Source organism: Microchirus variegatus (genome assembly GCF_963457635.1).
Source record: "Microchirus variegatus genome assembly, chromosome: 2".
NCBI lineage: Eukaryota > Metazoa > Chordata > Actinopteri > Pleuronectiformes > Soleidae > Microchirus > Microchirus variegatus.
Window position 1 is genome coordinate 38,546,626 of NC_139803.1, and position 15,289 is coordinate 38,561,914.

General features: G+C 43.6%; 1 protein-coding gene across 1 annotated transcript in view; it reads left to right on the forward strand.

Annotated features, from left to right (window-relative positions):
* nrxn2b (neurexin 2b) overlaps positions 1-15,289 on the forward strand; it is a gene marked incomplete at its 3' end in the record, with an annotated part of 516,377 nt that overhangs the window by 321,075 nt on the left and 180,013 nt on the right. The window lies entirely within an intron of this gene.

Sequence of the window (15,289 nt, forward strand, 5' to 3'; positions counted from 1 at the left end):
AGTGGAGGTGAGAAAGTGATGGGGAAAGCTTTCAAGCAGCAGCAGCAGCAGCAGCACTCCTATTTTACATTTCTGCTGCACTGAGGCAGAAAAAAGTGAGTGTAATTTGTCTTTCGAGTGAGAACTCTTACCGAACTTCGAGGTGTCACTTTGAAAATTGTGGCACCAACCAGGAACACACTGAAATTAATAACTTTCTCCAATTAACTTTTTTTCACCCAAGAGTCACTGATTTTTCTGCACATATTAACATAATTAACTAACACGATTAAGCAACAGTTAGTTCCGACACAAAGAAAGTAATGGGGATTGGAAGAGATGCATGATGCACGCAGTTCCCGGCAAAAACAGACCGAGAGATAATCTGTCTCATGATATTGATACAACCAAAGTCATGAACATTTGTCTTTTTTCTTTGGTTGCACAATCAATATAATGCACAATAAGTGTACATTAATAGGTGTAGCCATATAACCTGTTGCAGCTTCTAATGTTCCACATTTAAATACCGTTCGAAGAACTGTTGTATAGATGCAACAAAATGACCACTTCAGGATCTGCAAAGATTACTGGAAAAAATGCTTTTTCACAAAACCACCAAGGTGCTTGTGTACGTTTGAGCCAATGCCTTTACTCCGGGGGTCAACAAAGCCTCATTTTGTTCCCGTGTTGTCAAGAGAGTCGATAAATTTGACTCTGGGTAAAATTAAAGGAGCTGATTCAGCTGCTGAGACAGGGATGAGGCACTGTTACAGCACCACCTCCTCCCCCCTCCTCCCCCTGAGGGCCCAGCCGTACCTGTGCTGTTTAAATATTCAACATCTCAACCTTACTGATAGACATCAGATCTGTATAATTACCAAACACCCGGTGAAATAGGACAGTGGGTGCTAACATAAGATTGGCAGACAGTGTCATTCAGACTGTGATCGTTAATGGGATCTCAGAGTGAATGGCTTTTATGGTGATGGGGAAGGAAGACAGGGTAGAGGGGGTAAGTGATTTATATATTTATTTCCTCGTCTCCTCTCTCTCTCTCTCTCTCTCTCTCTCCCTCTCTCTCTCCCCTTGAGGATATATCATTTCACATGATTAAGATGTGTGCAACCTGCCCCTCCATCCAAGCGAAACCAGAGACACCCCCTTAGCTATTTATCTCCCTCATCTCTTCCTGACCGCGGCTTTTTTTGTGCCCACACCTCACACGTATCCCCCTCTAATTACCCAAAACACCATCCCTGTGTTTTACTTCTTTCCACTCTTTTTCTTTCTTCTTCTTACCTTCCCCAGTTTCAGTGGTACCTAAGCAATTTCATTATCCATCTACTGTACGTTCCTGTTACCAAACGCCATAACTATACTTTCATTTAAATATATAATGTTACTTTTCACAGCTGCCGTGGCCACAACGCTACTATTACTCAAATGCCCCCACCTTGGCTTTCATAGATGGCTTAATATTCCGCTTTCATTCACCATTGTGTGGCTTTTATGTGGCTTACTTTGAAAGCATCTGCGGGTAAATATATGCATCTGATTGCCAGCAGAACAACTTGTGCTGGGTCAGTGGAAAACCAATATATTTTAATTGCTAAGCCTCTCAGCATATTGAAATAACTAAATAAATAGCATGAATCACAAGCTACTGCAGTGTGATGTTACTACTTTTCCCCTGCACAGCACAGCACACCGTGTACTAAGTGTGTTGCATTCCCTCAAGATGATGTAACATTACATTGACTCAAATAGTAGTTGTGCTGTCAAACAAATGATTACATAATGTTTTAAACGCTTGAAATGATCACTTTTTGTCATTTCTAACTTCTCTTTTTGGAGTCGACTTCTCCTTCAACTATCACCACAATCATTTCCTAAACTTAAACAGTGGCACTTTAATTTAGTTTATAATACAGGCTGCTTTAGAAGTCAATAACAAATCTCCACACTCCACTGCTAACCCCTCATTTTGTGTTCCTCCTCTGACAAACGGCGCTCCTTTCCATTTGCTGGGTGGAGTAGAGCCACATTTACTACAGTTTTTTATCTTGTCTATTCCAGCTACCTGGAGAAAGGTAAATCCAGGTAGACAAAAGTGCTACCAATGGCGATAACATTCAGTGCTCGGGCACATTTATAGTCACGCACAATAGGGTTTGAAGTCATTTTTTATTGCCTATCTGGTGCAATTGGCAGCGCCAGAGCCAAACCACATTTCAGTGCCCTATATAAGTAGCCAACATCAGGCTCTGTCTGGAGCCTGGAAGCTTCCCAACAGAGCACTTGCATAAGCGGTTAGGGACTGAGTGTGGTAGAAAGCTGGTGAATAGCACAAACAGGAGACAAGAGTTAAAAATTGATGACTTGCTTTTTGTGTTTCACCCCCCTCTGCGCGAGCGAAGATATTCTGTTTGTCCTACTTTCCCGACCTCGCCTGATAGAAAAAAAAATCCAAAGCCTTTTCTTTTATTTCCTCTATGGGTGTCATGTATATGCCTGCTCATACCACTGAAATACATCATTAACATTGTAAACAGAGCCACACTGACTCTGTAATTTGCTTCCATGAAAAGGAGAAATAGTCTGAAACGTGTTTCTGTCATCTTGGTTTCTTGACATTAAGTGGTGTTTCACGTCCAATTAATGAGGTGTATAGTGGAAAGGAGGTTTCCACAGGATTAGACTATAGACGAGAGGCTTTGAAGCTACTTATGTCAGTAAAATAATCACACTTCCTGTATCTATGACCTCAGTGTGGGGTTTGTAGCCTCACGGGGTGACGATGGGATATTAGCAGCAAGGATTTTGATCTCAGGGACCTGGATTTTGCATCACATGGCAGTCGGTGTGTGTGCATTTTTGCACATGCACGCTTTGTTCGATTACTATGTATAACTGGAGTGATTGTTCCATTGTGTGATTGTGTCTGTGTGCCCTGTTTTCCCCTGTTTTCCTGTGCTGGAGGGGGAGCGGAGTGGAGCAGCAGGTGTTGACGGTCCTCTGTGTGTTTTGTCATAATGAGTTCCCAGTCCACACTCGGTCCTCAGAGGGACACGACTCTGGTGTCAGTGATGTATGCCTTATGTTGTTTTCAGTTTTTAGAGGTCGTTTTCTGATTTAAAATATCTGGGAACTCATGTAATAATTGGCTTTTAAATGGATTTGTTTCACACGTACACTAATATGTTTATTTTTTTTGTTTGCTAATTTGCAGTATTTCTTTAAGAATCATTTCAGTCATTGGAATAAATCAGTCAAGCCAGCAGTACTTTGTGCACTTATTGTTGAAATGCTCATGCTGCTCTTTCATCATCAGTGCTTTGCCGAGTTACATGGGTTTGGTAAAACAAAATATGCATGTAATGGATCAGGATAATCTATTCAGAGCCCATGCCCTCAATAAGAGCCAGTGACCTCATTTCCAAACCTTTCATCTTATATCAAGTTTCAAAAACAGGATGAAAAGCTTGTTGGGGGCTTTTATTCAATCTTGTTATGACCATTAGCCGAGCAAACAGGATCTGAAATGAATATTAAAAGCACACAAAATTGAATGTATAATTCAGAAACTGTCCCTGTATCGCAATGGCGTCATTCGTCTTTTGTTTACATCAATCAAAGCATTACTTAGTATGGTACACAACAGGGACAATGTCTGTCTGTGCTTTCAAATAAACAAAAACAAACTGAAATGTATTTTTATAAATATCTCACATACATATTTAATATGATAAAGGTGACTGTAGACACATGGTCACAGCTCAAATTTGTCTCTGCATGTAAAGTGAGACACCATAATATCCCTCCGACTGTAAAATATTCGCCCATAGAAACCATTGTTGAGGTGCGGAAAAGAGAAATCTTAACCTTCATGAACTGTGGAAAAGATTTCTGTGTAAATAAAGATCACAGTTTGCACATGAGGAGTTTCCAGAGCGTCAAAACTGACACGAAATGCTGTTTAAATATTCAAATGTATATTTAATTTTATTTATTTATTCACATATTTTCTTACTCACTTGAATTTACTGTATCCCCTCTGTTACCATCGTTTGTGATATCTAGAAAATTCAATGTGATTATTATGACGGTCATAGGAAGGTTAATCAATGACCTAACTTACAAAAAGTCAACGCCTCACAATCACATAACCTATTAAAACAGGCAAATTGATCGCAAACACACATTTTAAATACATTATTGATCATTAGTCAGTATGTCCATAAATGAGGTAGCCTCTCAAGGGTTAAAAAAAAAAATACTAAACACAATACTAAAGGATGACAGTACGTGTATAATGTGGTGCTGCTGAGGGAACATAGCTCCATCTGCTGTGGGATTGCATTAAAATTGAAGATCTTGGATTATTTTTGCATGAGGCAGCGAGCAGTGATCAACACAAATACAGTCGCACACCATGATCGTGTGAAGTAGATGGACAGGCGGATAGATTAATGGGTGGACAGGTACATGGATAGAAATATAAATGCCACTCAGGTCAGATCTGTGTGTTGTGTCTGTTGGGACAAATGGAATAAACGGAGGAGTAAACGTTTTAAATGAAAGAAACAATCTCCAATGACGAATAATCTAAATGCACTTTACTGTGGATATCGGATGAGGACACACGTCCAGGTCACACTGGGTGTCATGTCGCTGCATTTCTTGTTGCCTCTGCATCATCTGTTTGAGTGTGTGTGTATGTGTGTGTGAGTAAATGAGTAACAGTCCAGACTCTTTTCTTTTCATCAGTGCAGAGACCTACACTGGCTTTTCCTGGTTTGGCCAATTTTCTTGCTTCTTGTCTCTAGCACTGAGCTCCTGTCCCAGCTGAGATCTCTATCTGCCATGATTTATCTGACACACAATCTCACCCCCCCCCCCACACACACACACACACACATTTCTCCCTCTCTCTCTCGCTTTCTCCCTATCCATCTCCATCGCCCTCTCGCTCCCAACCCCCCCCACCCCCTCCTTGTTTTCCCCCACGTATCTTATCGCCATTATATCCACGTCGTCTCCTCCTCCTCGCCGTTCTTTCCTCCCTCAGTCTGACCCACTTAAATTTAATTTAGAAGAAGCATGTGGTTGAGAGAAAAATATATATTTTTTTGCGTTTCAAATTGTCTGTGTGCTGTTACTTTTGCAGCAAGACTGCTCCTTCATTAGATCGGATTACATCAAATCAATACAGTGACAATTACAGTTATTTGACCCAACCACCCACACACACACGTGCATGCGCACACGTAAACATTAAACTCCGACATGCGTTCGTGCCTCCTATCATTTCTGTGTGCGTGCTCTCCTTCAAACCTCTCACACCCCTCCCTCCCTCTCTCTCTCTCTCTCTCTCTCTCTTTCCCTCTCTCTCTCTCTCTCTCTGCTCCAACCAGACACATACAAACACTCTCTCTGCCTTCCTCTGTCTCCGCTTTGCCCAGTGTATCAGTCACCGTCTGTGCATTCAAAGGATCTGAGTGCACCTACCTCTTCTTTTTTTGGCTCTGTTTCTCCACCTGACTCTTGTTTTTATTTTGTTGCGCTGCCCAGCCCGCAGCTATATACGCGGAGGAGGAGTGGGGAGAGGGGGGGGCGCTGGATGGCTGACTTGATCGGAAAGGAAAAGAAGAGGGGAGAACTGTGCGGGCAGGAAGGATGCACTCGCTGCTGCAGCTTCTGATTCAATTAGCATGAATTTCACAGCAGAGCCAGCAGCGGCAGTAGCGGCAGCACCATCGTCAGACTCCCTCTCAGCGAGCCAGCGGCAGCAACCCTGTGCCGGAGCTCCACCAAGACGACCGGCGGCTGCTTCTCGTCTGCCTCCCACCCTGGAAAGCAGTGTTAGAAGGGGCAGAGATAATGGGAATCGTTTCCTTTAACGGTGAAGAGCAATCATAAATAGGTCGGCGCTCGATCACAGGTCTGAGGATTTGAGGATTGTTGTGCTGAACTGGACAGCAACAACTCGGAGCTTTCAGAGCTCAGGCTGTGGTTTGATCTTGTTAAGGTGACTTTTTGGTGCTGCTCTGCGTTCCAAGACCCGTATTGATTTATTTTGTCAGGAAACAAGAGAGGGGAATCAGCAACGCCACATTTGGAAATAGCGGACTGTTTTGCCCTCCTTCGCATCGTCTTTTTTCTTCCTTGTCCTTCTCAGTCCTTTATTCATTCCTTCTTTTCCGTTCTCCGGATTGCAGCTTCTTCAAGAATTCGGAGCACCCCCCAAACAGGATTTGGCTGCTCCTTCATCACAGCACCCTTGCCTCTGCTCCTCTTTCTGCCTCTCCCTTTTGCACTCTGGTTTTACTCGTATGAATTTATCCATGCTACTGCTTATGTAAGTTGTCTCCAGAAAGCTCCGAAGGGATAGTGGGAGTCTTTTTCTTCACAATGGAGACTTGGATTAAGGGTGGACTAACCCTCTGAAGATCTTCCCCAGGCGAAGAAAACAAAAACGGTGAACTCAGAGTGCTGTGCACAATATATTTTTTTTTCAAAGAGCTAAGATGGAGTCTTGTGTTGCTAAACTGTGATGACTTTACTTGCCAGAAAAGTCGCATGTCAAACAGAAGAGGTTAAGATTTTTTACACAAGGGTCTCAAGGATCCAGTCAGAAGCTTTTGGATATCAACACTAGACTGTTGGAGGATTTTTGGGGTCTTTCTTTTTAGGAAGTATTTTTGTTTTTGCTGTTTTTTTCGTCAAATCTTTATCCTTCGACTATTTTTTGGGATTTTTAATAAAGGATTTTTTTCTTTTCTTTTTCGGCTGTTTTTTTTTTTTTTCTCTCTTCCCCGCGCTGAAAAGCAGGGGATCATGGGCCCTGGATGCATTTGAGATGTTCACTTCCTGTTTGTGTCGCATGAGGGGGAGGGGCCTCATGTTTCTTTCAGGCCCTGCCCCCATGGAGCAGGAGGTGGAGGTGGAGGTGGACAAGGGGTTGTTACTTGTGCCCAGGCCAGCTGCGGCTTCACCTGTGGTATGGGCTAGTCCAGCGTTCCTGTTCAGGCTGGTGCTCTCTCTGGCGCTGCTGGTGTTCCCCTGCCCAGCCGTAGCCGCTCGAGTTTCCTCTTCTCTCAGTACCACCCACCATGTCCACCACTTCCATAACAAGCATGGTACTGTGCCCATTGCCATCAACCGGATGCCCTTTCTTACACGTGGGGGCCATGGTAAGATCGTCTGCTTTCGATTTGTGATTGTTTGAAGTTTCTGCTGGTTATTGACCTGTGATTTTAATCAGCGAGATATCGAAGGACATGTGAGAATGACATGAACTTGAATAGTCAGTGGTGGTTAATTGTGGTCTAGGGGTTGATTTATGGTGGCAATGAGCTCCACCTTAAGTACATGAGCCCAGGTGATGGTTCATCCATCTATTGATCCCTCTGATCTCTGGAAAGACGGCGAGGAGCCGGGGCCCTGGCCACCAATCACACTCCCAATGCTCCCAATAGGCCAGTGTCTTGATTCATGAACCTGAAATGGCAGATGATGTTTCCAGAAGCTTTTCCCTTCTGGGCTTTAGGCAGCACGTTGCCAGCCAGCTGGGTTCTGATGATTCCCTTTCAAGCTCAGCAGCCATCTTGGGTCTGCAGATGCATTGAACCGTAGCCAATTTAAATTAATGTAAACGCCACGTACGGCGTAATTGTTGACGTGCGATGGCAGCCACGGCAAAACAACGGTTTTCGACTTTGACGCTGTGATGCTAAATCTCACATACTGTGGCTCGTATAGTGAAGGAAATCCATTGGTAATTGCTGGAACACTCCTATTTCTGTCCTACTTTCTACAGTATGTGGCTCAGTGCTGCGTGGTGCATTAGTTGCTGCTCTGTTCTTACCCTAAGCTGTCAGGGACGCGGCAGAGTTTCACACTGATGATTCCTTTGATGTCCCCCACCCCGAGCTGTTTCTACTGGAATGTTTTTTTTCCTCCCCTTTTTTTTTTTTCTCTCAACGTATTTACCTTGCTCGCTTCAAACACACTATACATACATTACTGTGGCACTTAGATCGTAATAGCATGTATTGATCCCTCAGCTGTGCATGTTCATGCTATTCATCCCTCTGTTTGTCCGTGCATTTCTCTCCCCACCTCCCGCCCATCTGTCCTCTCACCTCTCAGCATACATGTAATCTGTATCAATCACTCAAGTGTCAGACGAGCAGAGGAGCCTCTCCTAGCCCAGTGTGGTCGATTGGCTGCAGCCAGCCTCCATAGACATTATCAACACACAGCCGCTTCCCCCCCCCCAGTGCTCAGTACTGCATTGGATTTATGGTTATCCGTATTCTCCTCCCATCCCACAGCTACATGCGCACAAGTTCTCACAGTCTAAGTGTGACTGAACACATCAATGAGGGCTCACCTTCGCCGTAAAGGAGATGTGAAGGAAATGTATCGTCAATGACAAGCCGATGACATTATAACGGTATTGATCGGACAATTTGTATTGTTTTCATCTTGGTCTGTACTAATAAAGAATACAAATTGTCAAAGAATCTAACATTTAAAAGAAAATTATCCCCCCTGCATATGACAGTTATGAAAGACAGATGGATGAACAATGCTCATCCCTTTCTTTATGTTTCCCTATAATTAAGTCTTTGTCTTTGGGTGTGAATGCAGCTGAAAGTCTCGTGTTGTCGTGTTAATTTGATATCTATGCTGCTGCTGCTGCTGTTGCTGGTGTATTACACACACCATGCCAGACTCTGATTAGAAGGAGTTGTGCTTTTAAATCTTAGTTGTTTTTTTTTCTCTTCACAAACCTTCAGTTGAGACAAATAAGTGTTTCATTCGTGTTGTTGTACTACATATGAAAGGCCTTAGTCTCAGTGCTCGGCCAGTGTTGACAGAGCAATCACCTTTCCAATCTCTGTTTACTAACTGAACAAGAATTATTTATATTTTTTTTCCAATATGAAGATGACAGTGTTCCACCCTAATGCACACATTTTCGGTTTGTCGTACGAAAGTAAACTCGAGCCAGTTCATCCGAGAGAAACGCTTAGGATCAGCACACAGGCAGTGTTTCCTCTCTAAAATGGCACCTCAGACGAGTGTCTTCTTCTTCTTCCTCCTCCTTATTTGCGTGCTTTTCTTCCATCCCGCTTTGATAATTGGATTGCACCCCTCACATCTCGAGCTGCTAAGGTTTTCAAATTGATATAATTAACATAAAAATGTTCACTGGCTCTCTCGGTGGATTTATGGCTGCCAGAATATATTGGCCTGCAAGAGAAACAGTCTGTCTGTCTTGTGAAAAGGAAAAGCTACATCTTGAGCAAACTTAGAGCTGAGGCTCAGGCCAGGATATCATGTTGCCCCCCCCCCCAAACCAAAGAGTATTTTTGACGCTCCTGTGTTGGAAAAAGAAGTCCATGAAAAAGCCAAAGCAGAAACTATTATAGGTTGGTGGTTGGTTGTATTCACAGCTCTTTTTCTTCCTGGCTGTTTGCTGCAGCAGTCATTCGGATTGTTTTTAGAAGAACACTTGAAGCGTTTTCATTATCATTACAAGGCAACACACATTAGAATGTTGCTCTCGTGTGGTGGTGAGTCAGTTTTAGTCGCCATCATAAAAACTTCCATTGTAGCCTGGCCGGTCCTTGTCTAAAATGTCAGCCCTCTCCATGAACTGTCAACCGAGTAGCACAGCTTATTACCAGCATTAATACACCACTCAGTGATAAGGGCCCACTTGCTTCTGAGCCTTTTCGGTCAGCAGTTCCTCATCTGTGTATCATTGCTTTGCGACACTGTATTAGAGCGTTTGCCACGGCAGACCTTCAGCTCTGAGAGCCTTTAAGCCGTTCGTTCGTCTGCAGGCCACCAAATGCGCCGAACAAAATCTCACTCTCTTCAAGGAAACAAGGCAGTTGGTTTCCGGCATATCTGGTCTACGGGATTCAAGGCTCGGTCTTATCTACAGTTCTTGTCCCACGCTGTCAATATGGCGCTCCTTCTGTATACATGATCCACTGCTGCACTTCTTTGCTGGCACACACTGACTGTATGCATAGACTCATGGTCAGCGCAGCATGATGGCCTTGATGAGATGTTTCTGTATTCCATATGGGGCTTCATTGAGAATCTATTTTTGCTTTCACGCAGAGCACGTATGCGCCAATGCGATGATTGAAATGGACTTCGGTCAGCGAGACCATCTTGATAGAGCCACGTATATCGCCCATGTCTCTTAAATGATCAGCAAACTGTCGATATTGAGACATTGCGAGGCATCACAGCTTGGGACCAGTTAACTGGTTAAAGTTCTCCATTGTTTCTGTCTTCCATATATGAAGCGTTTCATCACTGTCTAATCAATGTCTCAGCCATATATAACTCTGGTTATGACTAATTGTAGAATCGCGTCACCTGAACTGTTTGACTCTGCCGTGTGACTGGTGATGACAGACACTCTGTATGCTCACCAGGTCTCGCTTCAGTCGAGGAACGTGATGGTTGAATTATCTGAAGTCTCGACTCCCGCGTGACGACACTCGTGCGTCGTACCTGCGCCGCTGCACCGATGTGTCGCATATAAAGTACCTCGTGTGTTTTCCTCATAAGATATTTACAGTGCGTGCGTGGTTGTGCCAGCGTTGCAATTACACACAGAGATTGCACTGAGGTGTGAACAGCCTGTGTCGTTGCAAATACAAACCAGTGAGCTTTGGCCAGGCCTTTTTGTGTGTGTGTGTGGGTGATCATCACTGTTTCACACCAGTGGCATGTTTGGTTGTGGTGGTGAGTCTGGCTTCATTGATTACTCGTCTGTCAACACATCTGTGCTTGTCTGCACACACACACACACACACACACATGCACACATTTTAATGACTTTGGTTTGGAAACAGACGAAGGAAATGTTTGAGATGTGAGGTAATCCATACCTGAACACCTAACAGCATAGGGCTAAAGGGATTAAAAAGCTCATTTTGACTCAGGCGGTCTTTGATGTTTTAGATGGAGAGCGGCCAAGAGATTTTACTGCTGGGTGGATCACTTTGTCCTTGGCAGTGGGCAGATTATATCTAAGCTGAGGCAGGTCCAGGAAAGGGACAACTTTATGCACATACATGTACATGTGGACGCTAATATTTCGAAATTCCGCCCACGCATATTTAATGTCGGACATACAGTATTCTTAAATAGAACAGAACAGGAAAAAAGCCTGCACACAATCTAAAATTTAACACATTTTCATTGAATTCTGGAAAACAGAAACCGTTAACTGAGCAGGCAAAAATTGAATTATTATAAACTAAATGAAAAATAAACAATATTGAATTAACCAGAAATACATTATGCTACTAGACTACTACACGCTCATCTCTTGCGTCAACTTAATAAATGATGAGAATTAGGGAAATAAGTGCAACCGTATGAAAACACATGGCTCTGTCCAATTGTCACCATCTCTATTTATGTCAGTTTGCGCCAGCGTTTCATTGAAGACGGCTTCTTTGGGCTGTTTTGATTAGTTAGGTTAGTAGTTAGGTTCGCTTGTTAACATGTCTCATAGTTATCTGAATATGCTATACTTGATCATTTATCTAATTATTCTGCATTTTTTCCACCAGACCTTTTGGCCTTTGACCATTTTTTGTTGCTGGCCAGATTCACGTGGCAGTGACCGAAAGCCGGGATAATACCGGCTAACGTAAACCCTGTCCCTCAGTGAGGTGAAGGCTAAATTTTAAGTATCGGCAGTTGTGATTCACTCTTTTGCCTTGTCCACGTAAATTCTGTGTCCAAGGAAACCAAGGACAGACTCAAACACACGGATATCTGTTGTGTTTGTTAAAGAAAGGTAAAGGGAGCCAGGAAATGGGAGGTTTGGTCTTGGTCACCTGGAGCCATCAAATGATTTTGAGTCTCATTCAAGACCGAAATGAAAACACACACACATCACCGGGGCTTCCTGTCATCTGTACTTGGGTGTTTTGTGTGCGGCGAACGCGTGGGTTTGCTTTTCGAGCATCATGGAATTGTTTGTTTTCTTTCATTTTTCAAGTGTGCAAAGAAAAAAAACACCAAAGTGGCACAATTTTTTACTTCCCGGTGAAGCGTGATACAAGGCTGTGTCATAAGAGGGACAATAATATTGCTTTTCTGAAGCGAAGCAGGGTGTATTTCTGTCACATTAACCGTATTTAAAACAAAACAAACAAACAAAATGAGCATCAAAAAGGGAAAATGGACTCATTACAGCATTTCACATTATGACAGAAGTGTTTGTCCACATTAAATTATGCCGTGAAATAACCTGCAGTCACCAGTCATCTATACTTGTATGTACTGTGTGTTGATGTTAATTACAGGGTTACTGTGGTGGACGCAGCGGCCCCTCCTCCTTCGCTGGGCTCTGGTAATCATGGCAACCCTCCACACAGTGCCCTTGAAGTAACAGCAGAGATATTGTATTCACTTGTCCATGAATTAGATTCCCCATTGTTATCTCGGCCATGGATTTCTTTACCTTTTACAAATTGAGCCTATAATTACCTGACTGATGAATTCCAGTGCCACTTCCTGAACTGCTCGGTTTTCTTCTTCTTGTTATCTTTGCTCTTTAAGTTGTAAATTGGTGTCCAGCCTTAGCTGCTTTACCCTCAATCTATACTACTTTTTTATCTTCTATCGCGTTGTCTTTACTGCGATTTCCGTCTCCCCCTCGGTCGTGCACTCGCCTCCGAGACAACAGAGAGTGTCTGTCGTCCTCTGCGTGTTGTCGGTCACTGACTCGACCGCACATGCATACCGATGAGGTCAGCTGCTGCCTCCGCCCACACATCTGCCCCTGTCCTGCACAACCAGGTACACCAGCCGTCTACATCCCAGTGTTTGAGCACCGCGCTTACTTAAAAAAAAAAAAAACCTGGGTGTGAGTGGCCTTCGCTTATTCAAGTCCCATCGGTCTCTTTCACCAATGGCCTATATTACTGTTTACTGTGCTAATGACAAGCTGCACCATTTGATAATCAGCACTTTATCTCTGGGCGACAGGGGGAGGTTGTGTGTGTGTGTGTGTGCAGGGATGCTGGGGAGAGCTGTTGAGGGTTCTCCTTTGAGAGTCAAGTCACAACCCTTCTCTTTCAGAGAGCGCCATTAGTATTCATGATTCTCCCTCCACGCGGAGTCCGGGGTGCACAAACACGTGCGCGCGGACACAAGCATAGTGATGAGAAACTGAAAGGAATGCGTCAGGTGTTCTGGACAGTTAAGATAAGCGCTGCTGGTTTGACATTTTCTGTCCTGCCTTCACCCACCCCCCACCGACACCCCCACACCCCCCATCCTCCACAGCCCCGTTTTTACACCTGAGTATTTGTAAGGCAGTGAAAAGGGGACATATATAAGCCAAGTGTGCCAGGCTACACTTCTCCAGAAAGCTGCCAAGATAGAAAATGGAGCAAATGTGTCATCAAGCTTCAGTTACTTAAGAGATTTCTTAGCGCCGAGCCAACCATTGCGGGGGTTATTTCAACAGGTTTTTTTTCTGGTTTTTTTTCCAATAAATTCCTGGTCTCCAGCTCAGTCCTTGGCTTCATGCTGGTGCATTTTTGACATTTTATGAAGTGTAATGCAGGGGAGTGGGTGTTTCGAGCAGCACTCTGCAGCAGTTCGAATCTACATTCATGATGTCGGATACCAGAAACGCACTTCAGCTGTAACCTCAAACTTTATGCTCTCTAGTACGAGTTGGCTGGAACACGAGTGTCTCTTTGGCGGTTGTCTTTCCTGCACGAGTATTTGCAACCCTCTAGCAGTACTTGGCGACGACGGAAGTTGACCCTGTGGACTTGCCAGATTATTTTCTTTTGGATAAAGTTGCTGCAGAATGGCAGCTTGTTTTTGTTAGTGTAATGTACAGTTATCATGTCAACAGACAGAGCTGTTGGAGGGAAGCAAAGGAAGATATATCAGGATTTAAAGGTGCCATATGTAAGAATGTGGCCAAAAACAGTTACTACATTCAAATTCAAAATACTTAAGGTCTTTTAGGTTTCGTTTTTTTTGACGCAACTGGCAACCCGTGGTTGCTCGGCAGCTGAGACTCTACTGACTGCAATGATTGGTAGACTGCGGTAGGTGGCGCCACATGCCAAAACATGATTTGCAGTCTGCAAAATATATTTTTTTATGCAAATATTATGGCTGTACTGTTGTTGTTGGTGAGTTCAGTTTGTTATATGAACATTATTCCTGAGTCTCTGTGACATATTAGGAGGATTTTACGGCCAGTTGCTTTTGATTTATTACATAATGCACCTTTAATCAAGTAAAGATTTAGTGGCACAGCCAAGAGACAACAACAACAAAAATATATCAGTCTCATTTGTTCGTTTCACTTTCTCCCTCCGTCTATCTGTGAGTTGGAGGAGTGAAACACCGCAGTAGGGCTAAAATAAAGCTCAGAATAGTTTGACATACATCAGCAGACAGGCCACCTCTGCTAGATTCTTCCAAGCACACAAGCATAGCACATCTTCCCTCCCTGCCAGTGAAATTGATTTGCCCTGTCCTCTGCTCTTGTGTTCGGGCACAGACACAGAATATAGCATCATACACAACCCGGCAGCACACACCAGATGAACGCACTTCACCCAACACAGCCATCCGTAGTTTTTCTATTAAAACAAAGGACCGTGTGAGAGAGAGAGAGGAAAAAAAAGGTAGCGTTTTGTCTGGCCAACATGCTGGGGATCTTTCTCTGCCTCGGGTTTGATTAATGCCCCTGCAAATCAGAAGAAACCATGCACCAATCCTTTTTTTATCACAATCTAACACATATGGATGGATTTGGCATTTAGGCTATTGTTATTTGCACGTTACCTATTAGTCTTTGTGTTTATGGCGCAGGAGATAACTGTGGTCAAAGCTGTGCCAGCCTTCTCTTCATTTACTAATATTTATTCTCGTTTATTATATTACACAAACCGCTTGCACTTCCTCCCAATTGAACTCGCAGCCTTCACCAGCAGCAGCAGCAGATGAAGTTCAATCATAATTTGTGTTAACATTAAACCGTTTCCCTTTGTTGAGAATAAACCTTCTGAAAATTAGTCAAAAAAATTGGCAGTGTTGCTGCAGGGATGTTTTCTCAAACCCCCCCCCCCCACCCACCTTTTCTGACAAAGCACATAACACAAAGCAGACACATAGTTTGAGGGCATCATGGCGGAGACGATGCCGGAGCTTTGTAGACAGCAGACACAAGGGGGCCGGATCTTTAGAGGGCGCGATGATGTAAGCGCGCGTTAATTATTTA